The sequence below is a fragment of the Mastacembelus armatus genome, chromosome 2 (genome assembly GCF_900324485.2).
Source record: "Mastacembelus armatus chromosome 2, fMasArm1.2, whole genome shotgun sequence".
NCBI classification, from domain to species: domain Eukaryota; kingdom Metazoa; phylum Chordata; class Actinopteri; order Synbranchiformes; family Mastacembelidae; genus Mastacembelus; species Mastacembelus armatus.
In genome coordinates, this window is record NC_046634.1 from 1646154 (window position 1) to 1673964 (window position 27811).

The following is a 27811-nucleotide window of genomic DNA, read 5'->3' on the forward strand; positions in this document are numbered from 1 at the left end:
TTTTTATTGGGATTCTGCTGACTTTAAACATAAATAAGTCAAATTGGGATTAGCACAGTGATTAAGCATTCAAGTAAAGGTCAGCACTGAAATTACTCCCACTCAAATGAATCCGTAACTAAATTCATTTATCCTGAAGGAAGTGAAAGTAGTTCAAAACTAAAGTGTGAGTAATTCATCACTGATAAATATGAAAATAACATTAAAGTTGTACTAATTTGTAAGTTCCTGTCCAAGTGTTGCTCCTAACTTCTGGTTTCACGAAATGCAAACTTTTTCAGCCACGGTGTTTTGTTTTTTAAAGATAACCACGCATGTGACAGACCATGTGATTATTCTCCTTCCTTACAAAGCCCAAATGTTACGTGAGCTGAATAAACTATTACACTGGGCAGTAGCAAAGGCTCAGAGAACTAGGGTTATTTTACGAAACGTAACAAATTACAGAAGGTTGTTGAGCCATTTCTTAAGTTTCTATGTTAAAATCTGATATCCCCCCCCCCAAAAAAAAAAAAAAAGAGGAAGACTTAACTTTTTGCTTTAAATATACATGCTCGGTGGGATTGAGGTCTGCTGACTGTGGAAGGAAATCCTTGCTAGTCAGCTTTTCCTTAAGACTTCAAATAGGCCCAGGATGGCTTTGATGCATGTTTGGGCTTATACTGTAGCATGCCACTGCAGAATAGAGTGAAAACTTCTCTTTGGTCAGTTTGGAGTTGATCCTGTTTGAATTCAAGTACATTCTTCTTCTTCTTTTTTTTTTTCTTTCAGTCACTGTATTAACCTCTTTTAACTCCTTCCACAAAACTATTTTCTGTGCAGTTTTTTGTTTTTTTTTTCTCTTTGTGCTATCGATCACTGTTGGTGTCAGGATGCTATTAAAAACCCCAAATTAGAACTGCACTCTTCCCGTGACCTTGATTAAGATTAACACTTGTTGCAGGGCCGTGGCAGGTACAGCAGTGGGCTGTTTGCAGCAGATGTTCTGTATCCAGACACGAGAAAGCTTTGTGTTATCTGTGCCCATGTCACCTTGAAGACAATAACATCTAAGTTGGTTCATTTAAAGTCCAGCTATAAAAAGTTGGCTTGGTTGCCTTGGTTACATTGATGATGCTTTTACAGACTTTTTTTTTTTTTTCACTGTAGTTCAATTTCTATGAACTACATTTAGCCTACATTTCTGCAAGTTATTCTTCTTTTCATGGAGTTACAGATATTTCAAAGTCAGCTTTGTTTAGTTCTTGTCATGGCTGTAATTGTGTCTTATTTACTGGTTTGGATTAGTTTAGAACACCATGGAAAACATCACGGTCATGGTTGTGGAAAGTATAACGCCATGGATTTGAGATTTAATAGATTCTTCTATTGCATTATGGGATGTGTAGGATCTAGTGTTTTTTCGAGTTCGACCCACACTATGGATTAAAAGACGGCATATCTTATCCTCTTTTAAACTCTGCAACCTCTGTTGTTAAAATAATAAAATACCAGAGTGCCCGATTAAAGAGGAAATGAACATCAGTTGTTATGGCAATGCTTAATTTGAAATCCTAATTTTGTCCGTTCAGTGGCAAATTATATAAAAATCAAAAGGGTGCTATTTTTATACACTTACTAATAACATATTTTTCTAACATTTTACCACAATAAATAGAACAGTGCATCCAGGGACAGGAAGTACAACTGAATAAAATAGATTTTTTTTTTTTTTTTTCCCCCTCTAAGACATCCCTCTCCACTGTTGTTCATTATCTCATGATTAAGCTGCACAGCATAAATCAGTTATTCAAATGTCATCTGTTTTGGGTTTAATCCTCAGATGCCTTTGCTTTAATCTTAATTAACCAGCCTTAGAAGATTCACAAATACTATAAACATAGATGGGTTTAAAACTGACTGCCTGAGTTTTGCCATTAGAAATTAAATTACCAAAATCTTAGTAATTAAGACCATAGAGATATGCATGTGACAGAACGAAGGGGATGTTATTAAGTTCAACAAGTGTTAGCTCAGGCAGCGATTTTTAAACTTAGGAATCAATTATTCATTCGTAGCTGTTGTTTTCAGTTCTGCTGTGGATGGAAGCCGCACACAGCGGAGAGCCAGGTGTGCAGAGGTTATGCCGACCCCTCCTCACCTGGTGCTTTCGCTGATCAGCACTCCTTCTAGCGGAGAGGAACTAATCGATTAAAATCTATTGGTCTGGTGCCGTGCTGGACCCGGAAACACGCGCGCTCCCCCCGCACTGCGCTGCACCCGGTCGCAGTGAAATCTTTACCGTTAGCGTCAATTCTGGGAAAACACATCCATCAAAAAAAAAAAGTGGGACTAAATTGAAAATATGACTGCGGTCCAATTGGAAATGTCGAGGCTCAGTTCAGCTACAACACTTAACGGTGAAAGGCTGATCAATAGTGACACATGTTGTTGTTTCAGATTGGTGAAACTGTTGCTGCACGATACATCCTCTGTTTTTCTTTTTTAAAGTGCTGCTGGACAAAATCAGGCCTCGACATAGTAGAAGTCAGTTCACCTTTAGTTATTTTTCAGTTCCTGTCATTCCTCACCACATGACCTCACCCAGTACTTATGTTTCCAGTTAGGCCTCACTCTCTAAGAGAGCTGGGATAGGCTCCAGCAGATCCCCGTGACCCTGGTTAAAGGAATAAGCGGGTATAGATAATGGATGGATGGATATAGAAAGAAGCAGCCAGGCCGTAATAACCTTTCCCCTAATGGCACTTGAAGCATTAGCATTCCGCCATTAGCTTCTGCCCCCGACCATAGTTACATAGATTTGCTTGTCTGACCTTTTTGTTGATTGCTGTTTAGCGGGTTCACAATCCAGGTTTCAGATGCCTTCAGCTATTTTGATTTAGTTATTAGGTCTCAGGAATCAGGAAAGGTTAAACTCAGCACTCCGCACCAGTGCAACTATTAAAACAGCTAAAAAAAAAATAAATAAACATGACAGGCCCATGCACCCATTTTTCTTATTCAGTGCCAGCTTTGGTGGATTAGTCTCAAAGCCTGAGTCACCCGGTTTTGCTCGGGGCTAATTGCGTGTGCAAGTGCTGTTTTTAAGGACTTGTTTATGCCACAGTTTAATGTGCACAAATCTCTGGGAATGAAGTAAACACTTTTCTGTGCTCTTAGCACAAATGAAGTTCAATATAATGAACAAATTGTCCTTGCAATGCAATCTTAGTTAATCTAGGTTTGTCAGGCCGTGTTAAAAGCCTTGGAAGTATAATGCGACCAGTTTTAACAATTGTTTATTAAGACGAATGATTATGTGTTGCATGACTTTGGAGGATTTGTGGGAGTTTTTTTGAGAGTTAGAGAGCAAGGCATGATGTCCAATACAATCACAGCACCTCAAAGAAACAAGACAGAGTTGGGAATTAAAATGATTGCTGACTACTATTAGATTTAATGAAGTGCAGAAATAGACAGATGGTGCAAAACACGACTTTGCGAGAGAAACAAGGGCAGAATTCATGAACTATTTTAAAAATAAAAAACCCGACACAGCGATACTAGCGGTTGCAACCGGCTCGTCGTAATTGCTTTCTGATTTCGCCTGATACAATCTGACACTCGTTTCTGAAAAACACTCAAACTATGATGTTTAATTTAAAATTGAAACTTGTAAAAACAATTAAAAGTTGGTACTCTCCCAGAGCTTTTGGAGAGGAACACTATCTTCTGTCTTTTTCTCAATCAGTCGGACTCCCTTAATGCCTTTCCGGGCTGTGTTGCTATTCCTAGCGTGTGTGTCTTAGAAGCGAAGGTCTCTGATCAATTAAATGTGCCTCTCAAGATAACTACATTAATTACACTGCTGTTTGCATGAGTCTCATAGCATTGCAGCACACTTGAGACTCCAGAATGAATGGAAGGCCAGATGGGAAGTGCTTTCCGATCATTATGTATTCTTTTGGCACCGTTATGAGCTCATTTAAAGGTAAAGTGCTTAAAATCTTATCAAAAACTTATTAAAGGCAAATTTAATACTTTTAGTTCTTGAAATTCTCATATTTAATGATAAATACATAAATATTGATGCTCAAATTTCCTAAATAGTTGCAGTTTTTCCAATCAATGCAGTATTTTGTGCTGCAAGAGGAAGTTAAAGTTACAGAGGAGGGAAGTGAAGGAGAGATTGTGATAATGGATAAAAAGAAGGAAAATCCAAAGGTTGGGCGTCTGAACTGTGTACGGAATCAGCTTTGGGAAAACAGGCCCCGGCCAAAACTGCTGAGCAATGCACCAGTTGTAGGTCCCTGCAGGCGCACGCACACTAACGCACACATAAAAAACACACATGCACACAAACGTTTGAGTCAGCGCTGCCCTGCGGTCTGCATCAAAAAAGCCCCTCAAGTGATAAGCTCTGGCGAGAAGAACGAGGATTTCAATGCTAATCTCCTAAACATGATTTTTCATACCGCTTTGCACAACATGCCTTCGGATTAAAGACATTCTATTAAAGAGAAGGGGCTTAACATATGGAAGGGGAAGAAAAGCCAGCTGTACTTGGTTGGGTTTAGCCATCTGAGCTACAGTTCAATAGTCCCTTTACTTATTTATGTATTTTTAGTTCATTTGCTCCGCAGACTGTGTTGAGAGATGATCCCTTCAGGTAGTCAAATATCAGAGGGTACCTCACTGTTTACAAGGACATGTGTCACAACACTCATCAACTTTAACCGGATGATTCTATTTAGAGCATTTTAGCGACTATCCTTCCGCTGTTGTGTATTTGTCTATTTATTTATTTATTTAGATTTTAAGCGGTTTTGTTATTTATGCATTTATATTCATAAAACGAGAGCTCAAGGAGTGCTTTGAGGACATCACCTAGCCCTCAAAGGTCAGCACAATCTGCTCCACTTTCCTCCGATGCATCCAAATGGTACGTGGTCTGCAGTCACTATCTCCCCTTTAGAAGAAGGACTTGGGTCTCAAAGTGTTTGTATTATACTCGCTGCGCATAATTTGAGTTAAAATATTGTTCAACAGATGGAAGATGTGCTTGACCGTGCTTGTGTGCAGCAACGTGGCATATGGATGCTATTAGCCCTGGTATAGAGATGAGAAACCTAACAGGCCACTAGCAGTTGTTAAAGCACATGTAAACAGATTGATAATATATTGCTTATCTTTTTTTTTTTTTTTTAAAAACTGTCCAGTAAATGAGGTATTAGTTTTAATTAGTACTTTTTATTAGCATTAGCCCAGGTGCTTGCAAGAAGAGCAATCCGGGTTGCTTAGGAATAAGGATGCAATTGAAGAAATGCAGTTGTGGGAAATCTGCACTATGTCTTATTTAGTTTTACAGATATTACACATTATGGCATCGTCCACACTTGAATCTCATGTGCCACTGCAGACTGCGACAGCGTTTGGTAGGAGTGCAGAAGGCGTCTCTCGTGAGTATCGGATTACACCAACCATATACCTGTGGGCAACAATATGTGACAGTATGCAATAAATGCGCCAGTGATCTTACAGTATATAAACTGCTGCTGCTGCCCAGTATACACACATTCCTCTAAGGCAGAGCTTCTTATGAGGCAATAATAATCTCTTGGCTGTTAAACCTCAGTGTGTAAAGCCACAAAAGCACAGTTGGCCAGTGTGAAAGATGGTTAACTGGCACATCTGGGGATAAAATAAGAAATCTTTATTAAAATATACACAGTTTTATATGCAATGAAAGCATCCCCCCCCCCCAATACTAATAGTTTGGTCATTTGTGGTCATAGTGAACCAAATATTGTAAATAACTGTATTTGCGTATGACACATAAAAGTAAAAGTATCCTAAAATACAGAAAAGTCAAGTTGAGACAAGGAAAGATGAAAGACTTAAACTGATATGACACTTCTATATTTGCTTGATTTCCCTGGCACGTGTTTACGAAGTGCCATGTCAGATAATTCCCTTTGACCGGAAACTTTCCTCTAGCGCTATTTACAAGTCAGGACCTCATAATTATGGCAACTCCGATATAATTCCATGCCGTTTGGTTTTAGCTCAGGGTGAACTGGTAGCTTTTCAGCACCGTGCCTTGCTGCGGTCACACCCCTTATTTCCATTTTTCCAGGAATCTGCCTGTCAAGAATTAACTAAATCCTTCAGAGATGACATTAGATTTATATCACTACAGGGACACTGGGGAATAAGGGATCTTACTGTCACTGACAATACAACACGGGAAGAGCTGACACGAAATTGTAACTCTTACTGCGGCTGCAGAATTTTGGAGGTCATAAAGACCTCACCTCCGTGACACTGCCAGAAATCTTTTCTCTAGTAATAACAGCTGAAATCTCCTGTGTTGTATTCTTTCTAACTGTCATTTATCAAGGGGGGGGGGGAGGGAATGGGCTTGAAATATGACGGTGATTCATATTCATAGAGTGAGAGAGTGTGGTGAAATATTAGGTAGCAGAGGGCTCCAAGTCAGCTGTCTTGAAGAGAATGATCTGTGTAACAGCTAACTTACCTCGTACTCAGTAATCGGTTTTCCCTCCCCTATGGTGGTGCTCCAAATGCTCACCCTGCACACGTGTTTCTAAACTGCCCTACTTCTGCTTTTTCTTCCACATACGCCTGAGAAGCTTACAAAGACTCGGATCAGGATTTAATTGCACAAATTAGCATGTAGGCTATTGTAAAAAAGTGTAATTATAGAGCCCCTGGACTTTTAGATGAGGAGACTGACAGGTTAATGCAGCGAAAGAGAGAAAGTTCGAGGGGTATTAGGAGTCACCTTTTAACTAGCCTCCCAAGTATTTACTGACTTTTAATTAATGTGGCTCTCAAAACCCTTTTAGTACATTTGACTGGCAGCAGCCCAGGTCCATTTCCTCCCCATGGGCGCTAGAAAACAAATAGCATGAAGGCTTTATCCATAATTGGCACGTGCACTCCCCACCAGAGAGAGGGGGAATGCATAATTTTCATGACAAATTAGGCAGGTTGCCTCTTACCTATATGACAAGCAATTAAAGATACAGTGGCCTGATTAGGAATTGCTTTTGCTTGAACACGCGTAATTGGACTGTTAACCTGCTTTACTGTAATCGGGAAGGTCCCTCAGTTAAAAAGGCAAAGTAATTATTTTTGTTTTCACCTGTTTAGGGGAGCTCTGAGATTGCACTAAAAGTTGAAATTGCTTCAGTTAACCTTGTCAGACTCACTTCCATCCTTGTACCTGAAATTACCTTATTAACAAGGCACGGGGATAGTTGGAAAACAAGTAGCTGCTAAAGGAGCATGAGTTGCCTGCTCCTGGTGTGAAGGATTGCACAAGCAAAGATCTTATGATTACCTAAGGTAATGAGGTAACTGACTTACTGTACCATCTTGTCGCCATCACCGACAAGATGGCGACCGACAAGATGGCGATCGACACAACCAGCCAGGCTCCTACAACGCCACCAACACCAAGAGCAACAACAACAACGCCAACACTACCTGACAATACCAACTCGGACAATGCCAATCTACTACTCCGTCTAGCAAACAATGAAATCACCAAATTAAAGCAGGAAATACGCCGCCTCTCTCACGATCTCCAACAGAAAGACTCCATACTGACTAGCTTCAGGGACGTTGCCCTCGAGCAGTCGAGGAAGATCTCCACACTTACCTTCACTCTCCAGGACACTGCCCCATGGGACCCGTCAACCTGTCCTCGACCCTCCTCCTCTTCTACACCATGTCTTCGGTCCTCCTGGACCGAGGTTGCGGTTCGTGGGCGGAAAAGATATCACCACGGGTCTCCACGTCCCTCTCTAGACCTCTCCAATCCATTTGCACCTCTGTCTTCTGCCACCCCGGACCTACATACGGCCTCATCCGCTAACCACGTACCGGATCGTTCCGCTCCGGTTTCCCAACAACCCCCGTCACCCGCCAATGTCGTTCAGCGCCGTCACCTGCTCTCGCTCCCCTCTGACGACACCCGCCGCCCCCGCCTTAGTCCAAGTGCTCCTCGCGGTGCCCGTTGCCACGGCGGAAAACAGTCTCCATCCCGCTCAGCTACTACATCAGTGCGCCGTAGGATCCTTCGCGAGGCCGTGCTCAGGCACACTCACGGGCTCCCTAGCTACGGACCAACCGAACTGCCGCCTCCACCTTCCACCTCAGCACCCGATGTCACCGCCCCGCCTCCCCGCCAGTCAGCAAGACGACACGACTCAAACGGCCAACTACTGGCGTCTTCTCCACGCCCCCTTTTCCCCCCAACCACGTTAATCATCGGAGACTCAATTATAAGGAATGTACGCTTTTTCAACGCCACTACTCACTGTCTCCCTGGAGCTATGGCCTCTGACATCTTGGCCATGCTTCCTGGATTACTGCCAACACTTCCGTCTTCCATCTCTAGAGTGATTGTTCATATTGGAACTTGTGACACGTCACTCCACCGGTCTGAACTGACTAAAAAGGATTTTATCTCTCTCCTCCACCTCCTAAGCAACTGTGGTAAGACTATTTTCATGTCTGGTCCCATCCCCACGTTTGGAAGAGGCTCTGGCCGCTTCAGTAGAATCCTCAGTCTCAACACTTGGATCAAGTCTGTCTCCCTGTCCTACAATCTCCAATTCATTGACAACTTCAACCTCTTCTGGAACCGACCTGCCTTCTTTGCAGGAGATGGTCTGCATCCTAACCGCCTGGGCTCCCATATACTTTCCACCAACATTCAACATGCAGTTCACTGTACCCCACACACTAACACTGGACAATCTGTCCATTCTGTCCCACATGCCTGACTATCTGACTCCATACTACCAATCCCCTCCATCTGGTCATCCTCCCGACCTCAGCCTAGAAAATCAGGTATACGCCAGATCAACCACTCTGTACTAGCTAACATCCCCAGAAACATGGACTCGACACCTTTCCACAACACTCATTTTGGGCTTCTTAACGTTCGCTCCCTCTCTCAAAAAGCATCCCTCATCTTTGACATTATTCTTAAACACAATCTCGACATCCTGTGCTTAACTGAAACCTGGCAGCAGCCCAACGACTTCACTGAACTTAATCAATCTATTCCTCCTGGCTTCACATATCTCACCCATCCACGCCTCTCGGGACGCGGTGGCGGCCTCGCCATACTGTACAACCTTAAATACAAAATATCCATCCACCCCACTATCACCTTCCAGTCCTTTGAAGCTCTCATAGCACGTATTCATGGTCACACACCAACCTTCTTGGCCACTATCTACCGCCCACCAAAACCTAACCCGACCTTCTTGGACGAACTGTCTGACCTCTTAGCTGACCTCATCTCTCTGTCAGCCAACATAATTCTTCTTGGTGATTTTAACATCCACTTCGACAATCCCAACAACACCGCTACAAAAGACCTAATTTCCTGTCTGGACAGCTTTGGGCTCCAACAATACATCACCTCCCCAACACATTCTCTAGGACACACCCTCGACTTAGTCTGCTGCTCTGGCGTCACAGTTCAGTCATGTTCTACCCTCGACACCTTCTTCTCCGACCACAAACTAGTCTGCTTTAACTCCAAACTACCTCTCTTCAAAACCCACCTCTCCCGCACCATCACCTTCCGTAACTTAAAGAACATCGACCTCCCCTCCTTCACTGCTGCTCTCAACAACCTTTCATGTACTAATTACACACCGTCCCTCTCCAACATGTTATCCAATTTCAACTGTGAGCTACGAAATCTACTCAACACCTTCGCCCCACTCAAAACTAGATCTGTATCCTTTACGCACTCTGCTCCATGGTACACACCCGAACTCCGCCTCCTCAAAACCCAAGCCCGCCGCCTTGAACGTCTCTTCAAAAAAACCGGTTCATCCACCCACAAGGACTTATACCTAAACCACATACTGAAGTACAAGCAAACCATTACTCAAACAAAATCTGACTTCTATGCCTCGCTTATTGTATCCGCCTCTGGCTCCACGCGTTCCCTCTTCTCCACTGTCAAAAATTTATTGGGCCCTCCCGATACTCCTCTCTTCCCTTCACTCTCCACCACCTTGTGCAATAACTTCCTGGATTTCTTCTCATCAAAAATCGAAAATATACACCAGCAATTTCCCCCCATCTGTGACACTGCGAACTGCCTCCACTGTACCCTTCCCTCTCTACCAGTATCCTCCCTGCTTTCGAGTTTTATCATTCCACCCACCACGGTTATCTCTTCCCTGATCCTCAAATCCAAACCCTCAACCTGCAAACTTGACCCCCTACCAACCAACCTCGTCAAGCTCTGTCTCCCCTCTCTCCTTCCTCATCTTACCCACATTATTCACACTTCCCTCAGTTCTGGCATCGTACCCCCATCACTCAAGACAGCCATCATCTCACCAATTCTAAAAAAACCTGGTCTCGATCCTGCCGACCTTAACAACTTCCGCCCTATCTCCAATCTCCCGTTCCTCTCCAAAATCCTGGAAAAAGTTGTTCACCACCAGGTCCATACCCACCTTTCCGCCAATAGCCTATACGAACACTTTCAATCTGGTTTCCGCCAACTTCACAGCACTGAAACTGCCCTGGTCAAAATCACCAACGACCTCCTAGTAGCCGCAGACTCTGGCCTTGTCTCCATCCTCATCCTCCTTGACCTAACTGCAGCTTTTGACACCATCTCACACAATATTCTCCTCCATCGCCTTGCTTCCATCGGCATAGCCGGCTCGGTCCTCTCATGGTTCACCTCCTACCTATCTGACCGCACCCAGTCCGTCCATCTCCAGAACTTCCACTCCCAGCCCTCTTCTGTCAGTTGTGGCGTGCCTCAGGGCTCTGTCCTGGGGCCCCTCCTCTTTATTATTTATCTCCTTCCTCTCGGAAATATCCTTAGGCAACATAACATCAATTTCCACTGTTATGCAGACGACACCCAGCTCTACCTCTCTGCTGCTCCATCTTCTACCCTCCCCCCTCCCTCCCTCCTTACCTGCTTACATAATATCAAATCCTGGTTCACCCATAACTTTTTGAAACTCAACCCTGACAAAACTGAAATTCTCCTCGTGGGCACCAGATCCACCCTTTCTAAAACCAGCACCTTCTCCATTCAAATTGACAACAATACTGTCCCCCCCTCCCCCCAAGTTAAAAGCATGGGTGTCATCCTAGACGGTACTCTCTCCTTCACTCAGCATATCAATACCACTACCCGGTCGGCCTACTCCCATCTCCGTAACATAAACCGCATCCGTTCCTCACTCACCACCGATAGCACGGCAATACTCATTAACGCCTTTGTCACCTCTCGTTTGGATTACTGTAACTCACTCCTCACTGGTCTACCTCTCAAATCACTTCGCAAACTTCAACTTGTCCAGAACTCTGCTGCCCGAATCATCACCAGAACTCCATCCTCACATCATATCACCCCTGTCCTTAAACAACTTCACTGGCTCCCTGTGTCCTTCCGTATAAACTATAAAATCCTCCTTCTCACCTTCAAAGCCCTCCACTCTATTGCCCCACCATACATCACTGAACTACTTCATATCTATTCTCCGCCTCGTCCTCTCCGCTCCTCCAGTTCCACTCTCCTCTGCACCCCTACAGCGCGCCTGGCCACCATGGGCGCTAGATCCTTCAGCCACACTGCGCCCCGCCTTTGGAACATTCTCCCTCATCGCATCCGGTCGTCTCCGGACTTATCAACTTTTAAATCATCACTCAAAACATATCTGTTCCGTATAGCGTTTTCCACCTAACTCTCTTAACTTCTCAAAGCAGCCCGTGATGTCCTACCACCCTCTGCCTATTTCATATTGTCTCATACTGTTTCATATTTGTTGTTCTGTCATCTGGGTTTCTGTATTTCAATTTACTTGTACTGTACTTCGCCCACTTCCTAGATAATCCACGCTTTTGCCTTTACATTCTCTCCCGCCGTTTATGCATTCTTGTTACTGTTGTTTTAATGCACTCTATGTATATCATGCTGTATGCTTCCTTTTCTATCTGTAAGGTGACCTTGAGACTTTGAAAGGCGCCATGAAATAAAATGTATTATTATTATTATTATTATTAACTCCCATTTTGACAGCTATTGTTTATTGCATCAGAGGCACAGATGAACCTCAGCTTGTTTTATATTATCTGTGTAATCCTGGAGGCCTTAGTTTAAAGCTGAACAGTCCCAGACATTATAATATTTCATGCTAGTGGTATTATGCATCACAACAATGGCGACCAATGAGCAGTTCGGTCCTTAGACACACTTAGACCTTACTTTTGTACATTTCAGTCATGAGCTGAGAACATGAAACTTTTTCAATCCAACCAAAAAAAAAAAAAAAAGCATCTATTTTCAATTAGTGGTTCACTTCATTGACTCAAGATGTTCTAATCAGTCAATACAGCAGATCAAGTGTGTGTGTGTCTGTGTCTGTGTGTGTGTGTGTGTGTGTGTGTGCGTGTGTGAAGCACAGAAACCTGCATAAGCACAGGCCACGATGACTCATGGTTGATACGTGCTCCACTACATCAGCGGTAGTTAATCTCAGTCCTGAGGACTTGCTACTGTTTTATATGCAGCCAGGTGGTTCATGGACTTAATTAAGTTAAGTGGAAATCATTTAAGTGAGGAAATTGGGCAAATATAGCCTTAAACCAATGTAAAAGTACAAAGTTACAAGCTATAATTACTCGTACATAGGGTATAACTATATATAATTGATGTGATATTCAATCAAATTGAATGAGCAACAGTCTTAAGCAACAGTATGGTTTGAACCTCCAAAGTGTGCCTCATATGGAAGGTATTGGTGGTTTAGTGGCTTTAAGTTGGAAACAGTCTGCACGCACTTTCTTCTATCGCAACGTTTCATAGTTTGGACTTTTTTCACCGAGTGCAGCTTTATATTAATCTGGCTTGGCCGAGCTTGAAGGAAGTACAGAGAAAAGATAGATTTCTTAGCTGACAGACGTACGTCTGCATACCGTCGGCCAACAGTTACCTCTTGTTAAAGAAAACAAACCAACCTCCAGATCCGTTTCACTGCTGTGACGTTGTTTTTGGCACGTTGAAGTTGAAAAGGTGTAAATCGGGGGAAAGGCAAACCAACAGAAGTGCATGCTGGGATCAATTGGCTGCTGTAGTGTAAGAGTCTAATGATGGATCTCCTGTTGCTGGAGGATTTTTTTCCTCTTTATGAATCTTAATGTTTTTGATACTGTAGCAGCTTTACATGTAAAAACAGATTTCTCGTTTTCTGTTTGTTTCTCATGTATTGGCAGCCCTGAACAATCCTCCACTATTGAATTCAGCCAATAATTCAATGATAAGTCACTGTTAAACTATTATCCAAACATGAGTCATTGTTGTGTACTAAAGTAACAGAATGGCTGTTTCTGTTGCCAGTATAATGATTCTCTCAGCATTACTAATATACAGTAGGGATTCTGATTTGCATACTATGATTTTCAGCGAGACAGTCTTGACGGAGAAATAATGACAGCTCTCTAGTTATCTTTTCAGAATGTAGATGTGGGTGAGAACGGCGTCATTCATCTCGACAACAGTGGGAACGTTCTTAATGTGAAGATAATAGAAATATAGGGCAAGCAGAGAAAGACAGCGGCGATCAGGTGAATAGAGCTGCATAAGAGAGGGGCGATGTGGAATTTGCTAAACTAAAAATAGTAACCACGCGGTTTTGTGAAGGCACCGCAGAGGTTGAGCTCAGGTTATTAAGTCACAATCGAGACGTGCAAACACCAAAAACATGGAATTCCTCCAAAAAAAAAAAAAAAAAAAACTTCTAAAGATGATTAGAGAAGGAAAAAAAACAATAATTGCAGTATGTTGAGATGTATGCATTCCTTTTGTTTTTTTTTTTTGTTTTTCAGGTGGAGCATATACAGCACCTTTATTTTCATCATCTTTAGGGTTTTCTTTACCACTTTTCCCTGTTGTGAAATCATCTGAGTGCGCAGTGAAATGTTATGTTCCACCATATGTGTTTGTTATTATTTCTCTCATTAAATCTGGGTTGGGAGCAGAAGCCTCTGCAGCATCTCATGTTTTATTTATGGCGAAAATGTGCCGGCTCTGGTCGTCTTCAGCTCAGGCTTTTTGATCTTCTTTCATTAGAAGATGTTCAATATTTATCAGTGTAGTTTCCCATTTATTCCGCCCCGTGGATAGGTCCGCTTCAGAGTCCCGGCCAACTATCATGGCTTTCTTACAGCACACATTTGTTAAGGAAACGATGCAGTTATTCCTCCAAAATGCTCTTCTGTTAGTAAAGAGGATTTTACAGATTGGGGGATGCATTTGACCAGATGCCTGTAGTAGTAGAATTCAAGAGCCATTTTCATCTCTTTTCAAGTTCAACACACATTGTAAATGGCACTTAAAAGACATTATGCACTCTGCTGAGAGTTAGAAACCACTTAGAGAATATCAAACAATAGACCCAATTTGGCCAAAGTATCTCCAAATTACATTATATGTTATTTTAACTAGTTTACAATATATCCAAAAGGCGTAGAGCACACACAGGATGATTCTCAGACTTGCACCTTTATAAAAATGTTTGGTTGCTCCAAAACCTATTAAGCTTGAATGTCTTTTTTTTCCTTTACCCAGAGTACTGACACAGATGATGTCAGTTATCACTTAGCAAAATAGCCCGAGATCAGCGAAACGAAGCCAGCTTGTGTATCGTAACCTCGCCGCACCGGGGGCCCTGGTTCTGTGTAGGAATCTCTAGGCCTCTCTTTTGTTTTTACGATTGTGCAAGGTCACCTCTCATTGGTACGAGCTGTTGCTGGTCAGACTTCCACGTTAGCAATCAGACCCAGCTTGCCGGCTCGACAGCGTGGCTGTGTCTGTCCTGCCCAGCTGAGGTCAAAGCCTTTCAGTGCGACACCGCGGGCAGAATGTAAAAATTGCGACCCCATGGAGGGATGTGAATGGAGTGCAATTTTCACTGCTTTTTATTTGACATGAAAGAGTGACCATTAAGGTCCCGGACAAGAGCTTTGTGGATGTGTTGAGATGTGTTAGAGTGGTCAAAGGCGTGAAATGACAAAGTGAGTGTGTAATGCAAGTACAAACCACAAAGACACGGTACTTAGCTTTGGACTTATTTCCAGCCGGTTCCACATTATGTTGCAGCTATATGGACGGATCTGTTCTCGTGTGACACAAAAGGTGTGATCACTTTTCTAATTAGTTTTTGTCGACATCGTTTATCCTTGGAAGTTCTGTTTTATCTTCATAATTTAGGACGCACTGTCACTAGCTGGGATTTAAAAATGTATTGGTCTTTCTTCTCATTTAAAGCTCATACCACTATGCAGCCAATACAGTTTCAATCAAGGCCAGCCAAACTCTTTAGCAAGTAATGTAATATGCATTATTTTTCTCTACTGTTGTGCATCTTGACAAAAAAAACCAAAAAAAAAAACAGTCAAGATGCAGCAACTGAACAATTCAGCATTTTATCACTGAACTAGGATTAGATGAGACAGTCTCTAGAATTTTTATTCCATGGCTTTGGGATGCCAGTGAAGACTAAACTGTACAGCAAAAGAAAAGAAAAAAAAAAAAAAAAAAAAGTGAGACATGACGTGCGTATTATTACTATTATCGGTGCTTCTGGTGTGCAAATGCTCATGAAAGTAGAACCATGCTGGGTCTGCAATCCAAACACCGCACTACAGGAAGACTTTATAATTAGCTTGTTTTTCATTTTCTTAAAGAAACAAAGATAAAAACCAACCCTACTGTTATGTACGGTAGCCATCCGCCCACCTGCCACACTGTAGCAGGTACACATGCAAATGATTAAATGATCTGAAAATATTTCACTCAAAGTGAGACCGGGGGGTTCTGTAGCATTCACAGCAGAGCCGCCTGCATGCGGTGGAAACTTTCGCTCTTACATAATCTTAAATCATACCCTTTTGGAGAGAAAATGAGCACTCCAGAGGCTTCTGTCAGGTTCTAAAGGCTTATAATAATGACTTGACAAGGTACTGTGGCGTAGGTGGCTACAACAAAGGGCATGCTGTAATGCATTTTCTATTTCTCCTCTTCGTATATGAATATTTTAGGCTGAATTTAGAACATTTTGAATAACCTATGAGAGTTGCCTGAAGCACTTGTGTTGAATATGAAGAAGACTGTCCAACATGGCTTTATTTTAGTCATCGCACAGGAGGCTGTATTCTCAGTGACGTACTGTGCCAGGTAAGCGGGAGATCAGCAGGCAAATCTAGAAGGCAATTCTGATTAAAAGTCTTGCCAGAGGACTTAAATCTGTCTCCCCTTCTCTTTCCAGTGTTGAAAAGTACAAAAGGAGGCTAGACAGAAATATAGATCCAACTGTTAGCAGAGGGCCTCTGATGCTTTCAAAGACATCTCTTGGATGTTCTCACAGTAACGCCTTTCCTTTGCAGCTAAACAGATTTGTTGATTACCCCCGGAGACACCGCCGTGCACCATGAAGGAACAATATCTCCTCTCGTATTGCATGTGTTGTCTGCTTTTTATTGCAAGGAAATTTTCACATCTGCTTTGTGAGCCTCTGGCTTGTTCTGGAAACACAGACGCTATCATGAATGGCAAAGCCTAACTCCTGTCGAGAGATCATCTATAAACAAGACGTTTAATACACAATCCAATATAAATTCACTTTCAGACTAACCCTAACCCTAACCCTGACCCTAACCCTACAGCATCTCAAATGGTGTAAGTTCATATATTTCTATTACCAGGTCTATATATTCATGAGTGTACAGACCTAGAATTTAGTGTAATTATATTCTAATTAAGTTCAAGTTGTCCTAGCATTAAGGGTCCAGTTGCAGTGAAAGCCAAAAAAAAAAAACACAAAAAAACTCCAACATATTATGTAATGTACAACAGTGTTGTATCTGCAGGGCTCTGTACAATATGCTGTGATTTGAATTTCAACAATCATGGAGTATAATATGCCGTGCCCCTCAGCTTGATAACCGCCTGTGTCTGCTGGAACTGAAGTGATATTATTAAAGACTATATTTAGTGTCATAATGCACCCATCAAATTACCGCTGCCAGTACTGTACTAATGTAGGAGGCATTATTGCAGCAGGAAAAAAAAAAAAAAAAAAGAAATATATATTAAAAATTCTTCCTTTTTTTTGTAATTTTGAATAAATATGGACATCACGCATCAAACACCAACATAAAACTAAAGTAAAGTAACACTGATCTGGAAATTTTAGCAAACTTTTCTTTAAAGAAAACAAAACAACAACAGGAAAAAAAAAAAGAGGGGAGGGGGGTGAACAAAAACAAAGCAGAGCCTAACAGCCCAGCGCCGTAACACATTATTAGTCCGATATTTTGATTTTATTTTTCAATCCTCCTCAGATGAGACTTCATGAGGCGGTACGTTCGGTGGTCTGGGTGAGATTTTGTAGCTTTTGAAATGAACTTCTAGTTTAGAGGAAACAGCTTGTTATCAATTAACAGTCAGAATATAGTTTCAAACTGGGCTTCGTCAACTAAATCTGAACAGACAAGGCCCTTTTCCACCTTCTTCAGCCAACACACACACACACACACACACACACACACACACACACACACAAATCTATATTGTTTTCCGTATTGCCTCTCGTCCACAGCAAGGCAAAGAGAGGTCAGTTCGAATCTAACGAAACAGCAATTTCATATGACAAATTGAGTCTTGATACCAAAAATTGAATTTAACAGTGCGAAGGCTATGATAGCTGAATGTCTTCAGATGATTGTGCCATTTCCCTGGTAGCCAGTGATACCCGGTTGATGTGATTGGATTTGAGAAAACGCAGACACGCCCGCTCTTAGTGGAACTGTATTATACACTCCTATGTAACTTGAGAGAGTTTTAATTTGATTTTCTTGGGCTCTTTCCAGATTTTGTTGCCTCCAGATGCGTGTGATTGCATGAATAATATGTCCCTGTTATTATGCACTATGAAAACTTCCTGAAAGTAAGTTGATCTTAATACTTATTGCACAATAATCTCTGTGATTAAATCGAGAGCCAATACGATGAAGCACTTGACTTGATAAGACGTAATGGAAGGGCCCTAAGAACTAAAAAAAAAAATTGAATTAAATTAATATGCAAGCTTTTTCTTTTTCACCACATTAATAATCTTCACTGCTTATGTATAGAGTACTGCCGAATGGATAAGAAACAGTATTAACATTCATTTACAAACTCATTTATGATCATTACAAGTACAAGTACAAGACTTTTCTTTTTTTTTTTTTTCTGTATCTAAGTCAATTTGTAGTCTGAAGTAATATTCACTCCTCTTTTCTGGCAAACAAGATGGGTTGTGCTTCCAATTCCTGTTGTAGAACCATGTGATGCTGCACGATGGTACTCTACAAATACGACCCAGGAAGTGGTTAGTTTTGGTACTCTAAACCTAAAACACATGCCAAAATACACTGTTATGGTCAGGAACAAGACAACAGAACTACATATACATAGTAACTTAATGGAAGACCTGCAGGTGCTACTCGTATGCAGTCATTCGCAGGAAGCCAACCTAGATGCTCACATTTGCTCCCACAGTTACCGATCAATCTGACACTGAAATAAAAGGAGTCTGGGGAGAGCAATCGAATTCTTTACAGAAACAGCCACGGATGGGCCTGGTTTGTGTTAACCACTAAGCCACTGCCTGCTGTAAAAGGAGCCAGGTAACTTATAAATCCTTTTGGCTTCGACAGCCGAATACCATCGTTTTATTTTTCTTTTTACTGACTGAGCAGATCAAATGGCAGATCACAGTCATACCATACATTGTGTTTTCAGAGGGGCACAGAAAGCTCTTTAAAGAGAATCGGTGAACTGCCTGACCTCCACCTCCACAATTAGTTTTGCCTGATGCAGCTCTCTGTTGTATTGATCCAGACCCTCCAGTGCAGGCAGAGAGGGAGTGAATGAATGGCTTTGTCTAACTATGTTTGGCCTGGTACTACAATTACATCTGAAATTGTCAATATACATAACATTTATTCTATATTTCCCCCCCAACACACCCACCTTATTTTTAGACTGTGCAGTAAGGTACATGTATTTTTTTTTTTTTTTTTTTTTCAATCTACACAGATCAGATCATACTGTCTCCTTGGGCTGTTCCACTACACCCAATCTTCTCTTTTCACACTTTTCTGGTGTTTGCTCTTCAAATCTTACAAAGTGCAAAACCCTTTTTCATCTTGTGTCATGGTCGTTTTTTTTTTTTTTTTCCAAGTCTGTTTAATTGCATATTTCATTCAGTGATTCTCCTTGTTATACCACAGCACAATAGCACAATGCAAACGCAGCACATAATATGTTGACTGGTGGATTTTTTTTTTTTTTTTTACTTAAACCTTCCAACCCCAGCACCTACGAGATATATACAATACTAATGCTCTTGTTGTAATTTAGCCAAGCAAGCAGTGCATTAAGTCAGATTTATTTTTGGTGGAATTTTCTTGGCTGCAGCAGCTCAAAGATGCACAACAAACATCCAGAGATATAAAAAAATAAAAGCAGCAGATAACTGTATATACATTCAGTCTGAAAAATGTACATTGGAGACCACACACTGTCAATCTGACATTTTCTTGTTTGTGAGTCACCGTTAAGAGACATCACTTTGTGCATGCAATTATTGCTAAGTGCTTGGTAAATAGATTTTGTTTTTTTTTTTCTTTCTGTGAACTGAATACTTTCAAAATTACTGGTTAAATTGTTAGATGGTGCCATTAAATGGAGATCAGCGTTTAAAAATACTCATCATTTGAAATGTCGATATTTATTCAGCAAACACGTTTTTGGTCTTTGGTCTTGTGCATCCTCCTACGTGGTTAGAGTCACCTTTTTCCTCCTTTTGAGCATTGGAAATTTAAGGAACTTTTGCTTTTTAGGTAGTCAGTCAAGTGACTAACCCTAACCCTCTAAATACCAATGCCTTCTAATTGTGAGTGGAAATATATTCTTCTCATTTCTTGCAGTGGAGACTCTTTAAATAGGTCTGAATTTTTTTGGGCCAAGCAATGAGTTTCCTTTTCTCATAAGGCCAGTGGTTTTCTATAAGGAAGATCCCATAATAAAACCAAAACAACAAATTCTACTAATAAATATTGTCGATCTACCCTGAAGAACCCCGATGTGGTTTATTTGTCTGTACACCGGAGCTCTCTGAAATTCATTGTTGCCCATGCCCATATTTTCCTTAATGAAGCCACATGTCAGTGTGGACTTTTTTTTTTTTTTTTTTTTTTTTTTCCACAAGATGTTTTGGTGTCCTCGTGGGATTTGTGGACGATACTATAAATATCGAAAAATCACCAGCTTTGTCCTTTAGATGAGCCAGTTCCATTTGATTTGTGAATGAAACATCAGTTATCACTTGATTAAAGGACATATTTAGACCTTAGGCTACTGATTAGAAAAGTGCTGGAATAATGATAAGAACGCTCGAGCAGAATAATCACTTATGATTAGACGGCCTCTTCAGATGGCTTGAGAGGACTATGGCTTCTCTTTATGAACGTTGGGATTTGAAACAGCGATTGAGAGCGCACTTTAGATTTAGTGTGGTTTTGATTTGACGTGTTTTAACTATAAATGTTGCTCCACTGGAGATGAACACGGACAGCAAGTAATTTGCATTATTGTTACTGTTAAGCCTGGGTTTTCCACTCCTAGATGAGGTTTAGATGGGCCTATACTCCTGAGAATCTAATTGACATCAGTAGCTAGAAGTTGTGTGTTTTTGTAATAGTCCAGTCAGGAATAGAACAGGGGCCAGTAACTAATCTTATGACTAGAAAGTGGAATTAAAGGCTCCACAGAGTTTTCTCTTCAGGTCGATTAATGAAGCTGCAGTAAGCAACTTACTTTTAATGGGAGAAGTCTTAACCTAAGACAAAGGGGAGGGTTGACTTCATGGCTATTGATAACAAAGTTTCCACTAGATTTTTTTTTTTTTTTTCCCAACCATAGAGCTGTTGTGTGTGTGTGTGTGTGACAGGGAGTGTGTTCACGAGTAATTGTTTCTCTAGTCATATAGCCACACCAGGACTATATCATCTAATCTGTGCAGTAATAATCATATTTTTTGTCATAATAATTTTGAAGTTATTATACCTCTGGTGAGCGATCAATGGGTGAACCAGAAAAAAAAAAAACAACTTTTGGTCGGTTTGGCTTTTTGGTTGACTCTCCCCTTCCCACCACCTGCCCCTCTGCTTCTCGGGAGAACAGATCTGTCGTTCTGCAGCCCAGCTGCCCGGCTCCTATCCTATGCCGCCACTGCCTGCTGACACAGCATCAAGAAGTACTCAGACTGGCACCGTGTTAATTACAGTCATTGTGAATTAACAATTCAATCCAGTGAATACAGGATAGAACCTGTGGAGTCACGTCCAAGCAAACCTGGCGGCAACAAAACTGCTATGTAAAAATAACTTAAAGGCTCAAAACTAGCTTTGTGCTCCACTTGCTACTTTCCAATAAATTGTCATATCTTTGTATGAAGTAAACAGGGTGGATGGATCTGAAAAGCTTGATGTTGTGCAGTTTATGTGACGTGAAGGTTAATAGCAGCACCTGGAAACACCTTCACACCGGGTCTTTGTGGTGCAGGAGGAAGAGCTTGTCCTTTGTAGCTCTTATTGATCTTCACTGGAATTCAAACTGCAATAAAATGTGTCGCAATTCTGCTGTTTTGTAATTATTTTTGGAGTTGGATTTTATACTTCTGCTACTCAAGCGGCACAAACAGCCCAGTAGCTGATTGGCATTCTGGGACACTCCTCAATTTAATCATGACAAGTGTGTTGCAAACCAAGTGGGAGAAGAACTGCAGCCGAAATGGATGTGACATTTTTTTTTTGTTGTTATTGTTACCGTGTGTGCACGTACGTCTTTTCAGCTCGGCTGTCAGTTTACGTTGGTGTCAGGTTCGGGTGACATCCTTAAACAGATACGGATAGTCAACCAGACAATGAGATGTGTTTGGAGCTCAGCCCCTGGTGAAAAGGCAGCATATGTGATGCTTTCTTCATGTATTTATGAGCATGAGGGTTCATTTGACCGGCACAATGCTTGGAAGCCAAATGGCAAGAGCCGCTCTGTAATCACTGCTTACTGGACAAGATTAACCCTAATTTATTTGGCATGCGGTTTATTGGCTTGCACAATCGACTAGAAGTGTACAACCTGATTGGAAATAATGTATCAAACCAAAGTGGTACTCAAAGCTTTTTTATTACTTGTAAATACCTCTCAGTTTCTGGCTGTGCTGTAATATTGTGCTTCACCGTGGCACAATATTACATTTTATTCTCACAGATCGTAGCAGTTTTGTTGATTAAATAATTACGGCTGATGAATTTTTCAGTGTGAATGTTAGTTTTTTTTTTTTTTTTTCCTTCACCCAGTGACTCATTGACTTTTAGACCGGAGCTACTGTATTCACAGACGATACAACATGAAACTTCATCCATGTGCGCCGAGGTCACCCAGCTGCGTGGAGACCTTTGCAGAATCCGGATAGGGGTGAGAGAGGCCTGTGGAAGAGTAAAAAGAGGGAGTGAATGGAGGATTGGAGGTGAAGTGTAAAATGGCTATAATTACGCTTTGATATTAAATTACCATGTATAATTGAAATCAAGTTAGTACCACTGTCTTCTCCCTTAATGGCATCTATACTGCTCGGCTCTGTTAAATAACCTGCTAGTTATTGCTTGCCCTGTATGGGATTAGAAGTCAAACCGTCATTATAAAAACCCATCTACCCATCACTTTCTGTATTAGATCTGAGCTTCACACACTATGGTTTTAATTACAGCCTAGTATTTAATTCTTCCTCTGCGTACACTTACGTGCAGCAAATTATTTAGTTAGCAAAGGATCTAAGTTACAATGATGCGGGTTAGACACGACTGAAAATGACTCCGACTTCATTAATTGATTATAATTGACACAAACAATAAAGTTGCATTATAGCAGTGGTAAATTATAAGCTACCTAATTGGATTACGGATCCTGAGTATTATCTAGAGGAGAGACATGTCAGAATGATTTAGTCAAACTCCTTTTGTGACTTATAAGCACTGGTTGGAAAAATAGTTGTGGAAGCCAGAGATAAGAACACACAATATTTCACACTATGTATTACAACGTGGTCTTTTTCTACCATTGTTGTCCTAAAAGTGGTTTCATTTAGTGATAGAAAATATCACAGTACATTCAACTGTACTTCAGATTTACCTGCATTTTACAGCGTGTATTTTATTTTCTCAATAATACACTTATTGATTATGAAAATGCTCACCTTAATGTGTTTTGCTCGTCTCTTTAAGCGAATACAGCCTGAATTTATAGTTATAGATAGTGGCAACGTGGAGGGAATCATTTCACACAAATAGTGAAAAAAGCTTACATGCTGTAAAACTCGTGCTTATGGACATAAAGCACAGCACAGTGCCTGGCCATGCACAGTGTACAGCTGCTCGGGCAGCTTCTATAAATGACTCGCGGTCGCTGGGCAAGCATGCAGTGCTCCGTGTGTGTGTGAGGGTTTTTATTTACGTCACATACTGTAAGTGTGTACCGAAGGGGCCTGTAGTATGAATTCTATTGAATAGACCGCCTTCATTCTGTATGTGAGACTGTGTAGATGCTGTGTCATGCAAATCTTAAGTGCATTCCACAATCCAGTGGTCATGAAGGCATAGAACGAAAATCAAGAGATGTTTCGTAACATGTCACACAGCCAAAACTAGCAGATAGTGTTCAACAATAGTAATAGTGATGCATTATGATGGGAGGCGTTATTCCTCCAACCCTGCAAAATGCATCCAAATCTATCTGCAGATGTGATTTATTTATAGTAATGATATACATCATGATAGTTGCACTGACTTCAGAATCTATTCAAATATACTCCAGTTTACTAGATTGTAGATTTAATGTATTAAAACAAAAGTGTCCTTTATTTTCTTTCAGATTTCTGTTTGCTCATGTATCTAATGATTGCTAATATTAGCCACCAAAAGCTACTGTGCATACCAGACTGGCTAAGGCTGACTATACTGTGAGTGTGAGCTAAGGTGTGTTGTAAAAAAAAAAACTGAAAAAAAGCACTGCAGTGTTTTGATTGTATCACTACTATGCAGTAAACTGCCTTGGTTTACATTGCATTTTCTACCACTGCATTGCTGGACACAGAAAATAACTGTTTACATGAACTTGCTGTTGCATTGATTCCTGCTGCCGAGTGTAAATAATGAAAAGTAAATAAATAAATAAATAAATAAAATCAATATCTACCACACTATAGGTAGCATACATACTGTATATGCATTATTTTCCAACCCCGGAAGGGAAAACAGCTTCAATCAAGCACTGCCTGTGCTGATGGATTGGCAAGCCACTGTGTCAATCATGCCTGCAGGTGACGCTGTTTGTGGGAAATAATGATAACAAATTAGCATCTGTCAAAGGTTGTCAGACAGAGTGCCACAACACTGGGTCAACAGCTGCTGGGGATGTGATTAAAGTGGCTGCCAAGTAAATGCAAAAGCCCCAGAATGTAGACTGTGCCTTAATTAGACATTTACCATTAGCAGATCAGATTTGTCGTGGATAGTGCAAACATTTTGTAGACCACTGAAAGAATGATTCTTTATGTTTGAGCTGCAGAATTTATTACAATCTGAATAACACTTTTGAAACCGAAGTCTCTCTCACACAACAGAGAAGCCTGCCTGATAGGATCCTGTAGGTGCTGCTTAGAAGTGACAGACAAGCAAAAGGAAGGTATCTACCTCAATATGCCTGCTTGTCATCCCACATCACCTCCTTGTATCCACACACACACACACACACACACATTTGGATGCAGAGGAGATGCCACGACTTGTCTGGGTCGTGCTGACGCCGACGTGTGTGATGACTGATGTTAGGGGCCCACGCCTGGCTGGTCAGTCTGTGAGCCTTTTGTCTCCCTGTCACTGTGTATCCGCTCACCGTCCCCTCCCTCCCTCTTCTCAGTTTGTGTGATCGGAGGTCATCGCTGAAATCCGTCAGCGTGCAGTGTCACACAGTAATATCGCTGATGCAGACAGGCCAAGCAAATGGAGTGCTCTGCCACTGTGTCGAGCAATTACTGAGACAACCGTAAGTGCAGTGATTAAACGAACACATGTGTCGGTTGTCGTACGCGGTTGTTTTATGTGTTTAATTTTATACACAGAGCCTCCTAGTGCTGTGTGCTGTTTGAATTCTGATATAGCCCTTTTTCATGCTGCAGCATTTCTCAGATGATCTCCTTGGGTGTAAAGTAGTGCTTGTAGAATATGAGATCAATATCAAAAGCAGTTGCAGTTTAAGCTTCTGTGATTCTCAGACATGTGGTGTGGCTATTGATTGTTTTGTAGTGTAGACAAATTGAGCTTCTTGTCCAGTCAGCCCATGATCAAATTTTATTTTCTCTTCATATTGGCTGCTTGGAAATATGAAGTGACATTTTATACACACACACACACACACACACACATATATATATATATATATATGTACACACACACACACACACACACACACACACATATATATATATATATATATATATATATATACGTACAGATTCCCCCAAATTGTTTAATTAACATATGACCCATTGTTGTTGGTGACTGGGGACTGTCTGTTCTTCTGGTCAGTGCTGGGGCATTGATCATATATATATATGATATGATATGACCTTTTTAAGGATTTGTTAAATGACTTACGGCTCTCTGAAGGGTTGTTTGGGGAAAGTTCACCAGGCTTGTTAGTATCTAAAAAGTTGATTTGATGTTAGTTCTAAATGGAATAAAGGTATTTCATTACAAAAAAGGTCTTTACAGTCACACCAAAACAGAAGTGATCTCCAGTGATGTGACATTTCCACGTGAAACAAAAGTGTGGGCGAGGTTTCGTTACTACAGGAATGTAAATCAGTCTTGTAAAATTTCACAAATATGTGGTGTCTAAAAGCTGACCTTGAATATGAAAGATGTATTTTTTTTCATTTTATTTTAAATATATTAAACTGTTTCTAAGCCATAATTAAAATCCTGGCTTTATGTTGGCAGTCCAGTGTTTCAACTCTTCAGTAAGTCACATTCTTTAAGTATTAAAACAATTTATTGGCCAAGTCTGCTTCCATTGGACATTTTGCTTTTAGCGGTACGCCAACTTTTCCAGCCCTAGCCAAGCATAAAAATTTATAGATACATTACGATTTTTTTTTTTTTTTTCAAACTTTCTCCATTTTCATTTTTATGCACATGCTGGTGGATGGAAACCTAATGTCGAAAATATAAAGATAAAAATATCACATTGTCGACTGACACAGCAGAGGCATAAAGACAGTTTCTCACAGAGCGGAGCTTGTTTTTCGAGGGAGACTCACAATAAATAAAGACATCGCGCTTTGCCTTTGACCGTGGTTCCGGTGAGAAAATATGCGTACGCTGTGCTGAGAATATGTACAGTACTCTGCAGTGATTCATGACCACAGGGTGTTTTTGGTCCTTTGTGGTGAATTAACAAAAAAAAAAAAAAAAGTGCATTAGCAGGCGTTCAATATGCAAGGCAATGACTCTGAAGTAATGTGCAAAATTACTAGGACTTTGCGATTCATTATTGTGACTAATTTTAACAGTGGGTGAATAGAAAGACTAGAATGGAATAGAATTAGGAATAAGATGGACTAGAGTAGGCATGTGTTTAGCAGACACACGCGCACACACATCTTCAAGCTATCTTTCTATGAATAACTTTTTAGCAAAACCTGTCACTATTCTGCCAAAGCAGTGCTTCTGTGTCGTCTGATCGTCTGATGTGTGTGTGCGCGCGTGTGTGTGCGTGTGTGTGTGTGTGTGTGCATACAGCGACTAGATGGGAGTTTGTGTGTCTGCATGCAATTGATTCAGCGTTCGCATTTGTTCACTGTCATTTATTCGCAGAAGCAGACTGCAGCTTGAACCTGCTAGAGGCAAAGAGAGCTATTTAAAGAAATCAGAGCCACACCAAGTCTCTAAATGAAGAAGGGGGCCAAATGAGGGCGAGGCGAGGGGGGGGGGCACAGGGAACAGAAACAGAGTCACGGAGGGAAGGAAAATGAGAAGATGAGGATGAGGAGGGGAAAGGAAGGAAGGAAGGGAAATTACAGAAGTCAGGAGAGAAATGCTGAGATAAATGGGGGGGGGGGGGGGGGGGTGAGCTGCAGAATGCTTTTAAGACAGGAAAAGTGTGGGTGAGGGTACAGATGGAAACTTAGGAGAAACACAAGGCAAGGAAAACAACCAGAGTGAACGAGCATGACGTTAGGGAACGAAGGAAGTAAGGCAAGAGGAATTGAAGGGAAACGGGGAAGGAAATAAAACAGAAACCAAAAAGACAAGTTGGAGACAGGGTAGAGCTTGTTATGGAACATAATGTCAAGTAAAAATGTCACAAAAACTAAAGGCTGTTAGCAGATTATGTCAAAATATAAGGTAACTGTATGTTAAAACCACAGTATATGGTGGTAGAAATCCAGCCAAGGCTATAAAGAGTAAAAGCTTAAGTTTAATAGTTCATATGCAGGAGGTGAATGTGTCTCATGTTTATGTCTATGGCAGTGGCAATAAAATACTGGGTCAAATCTGGCCCCCAAGCGGCGCACACTTAACATCTCGACAAATCTCTTTTGCTTTTTATAGTTTGTATATGAACTTCTGCACAACT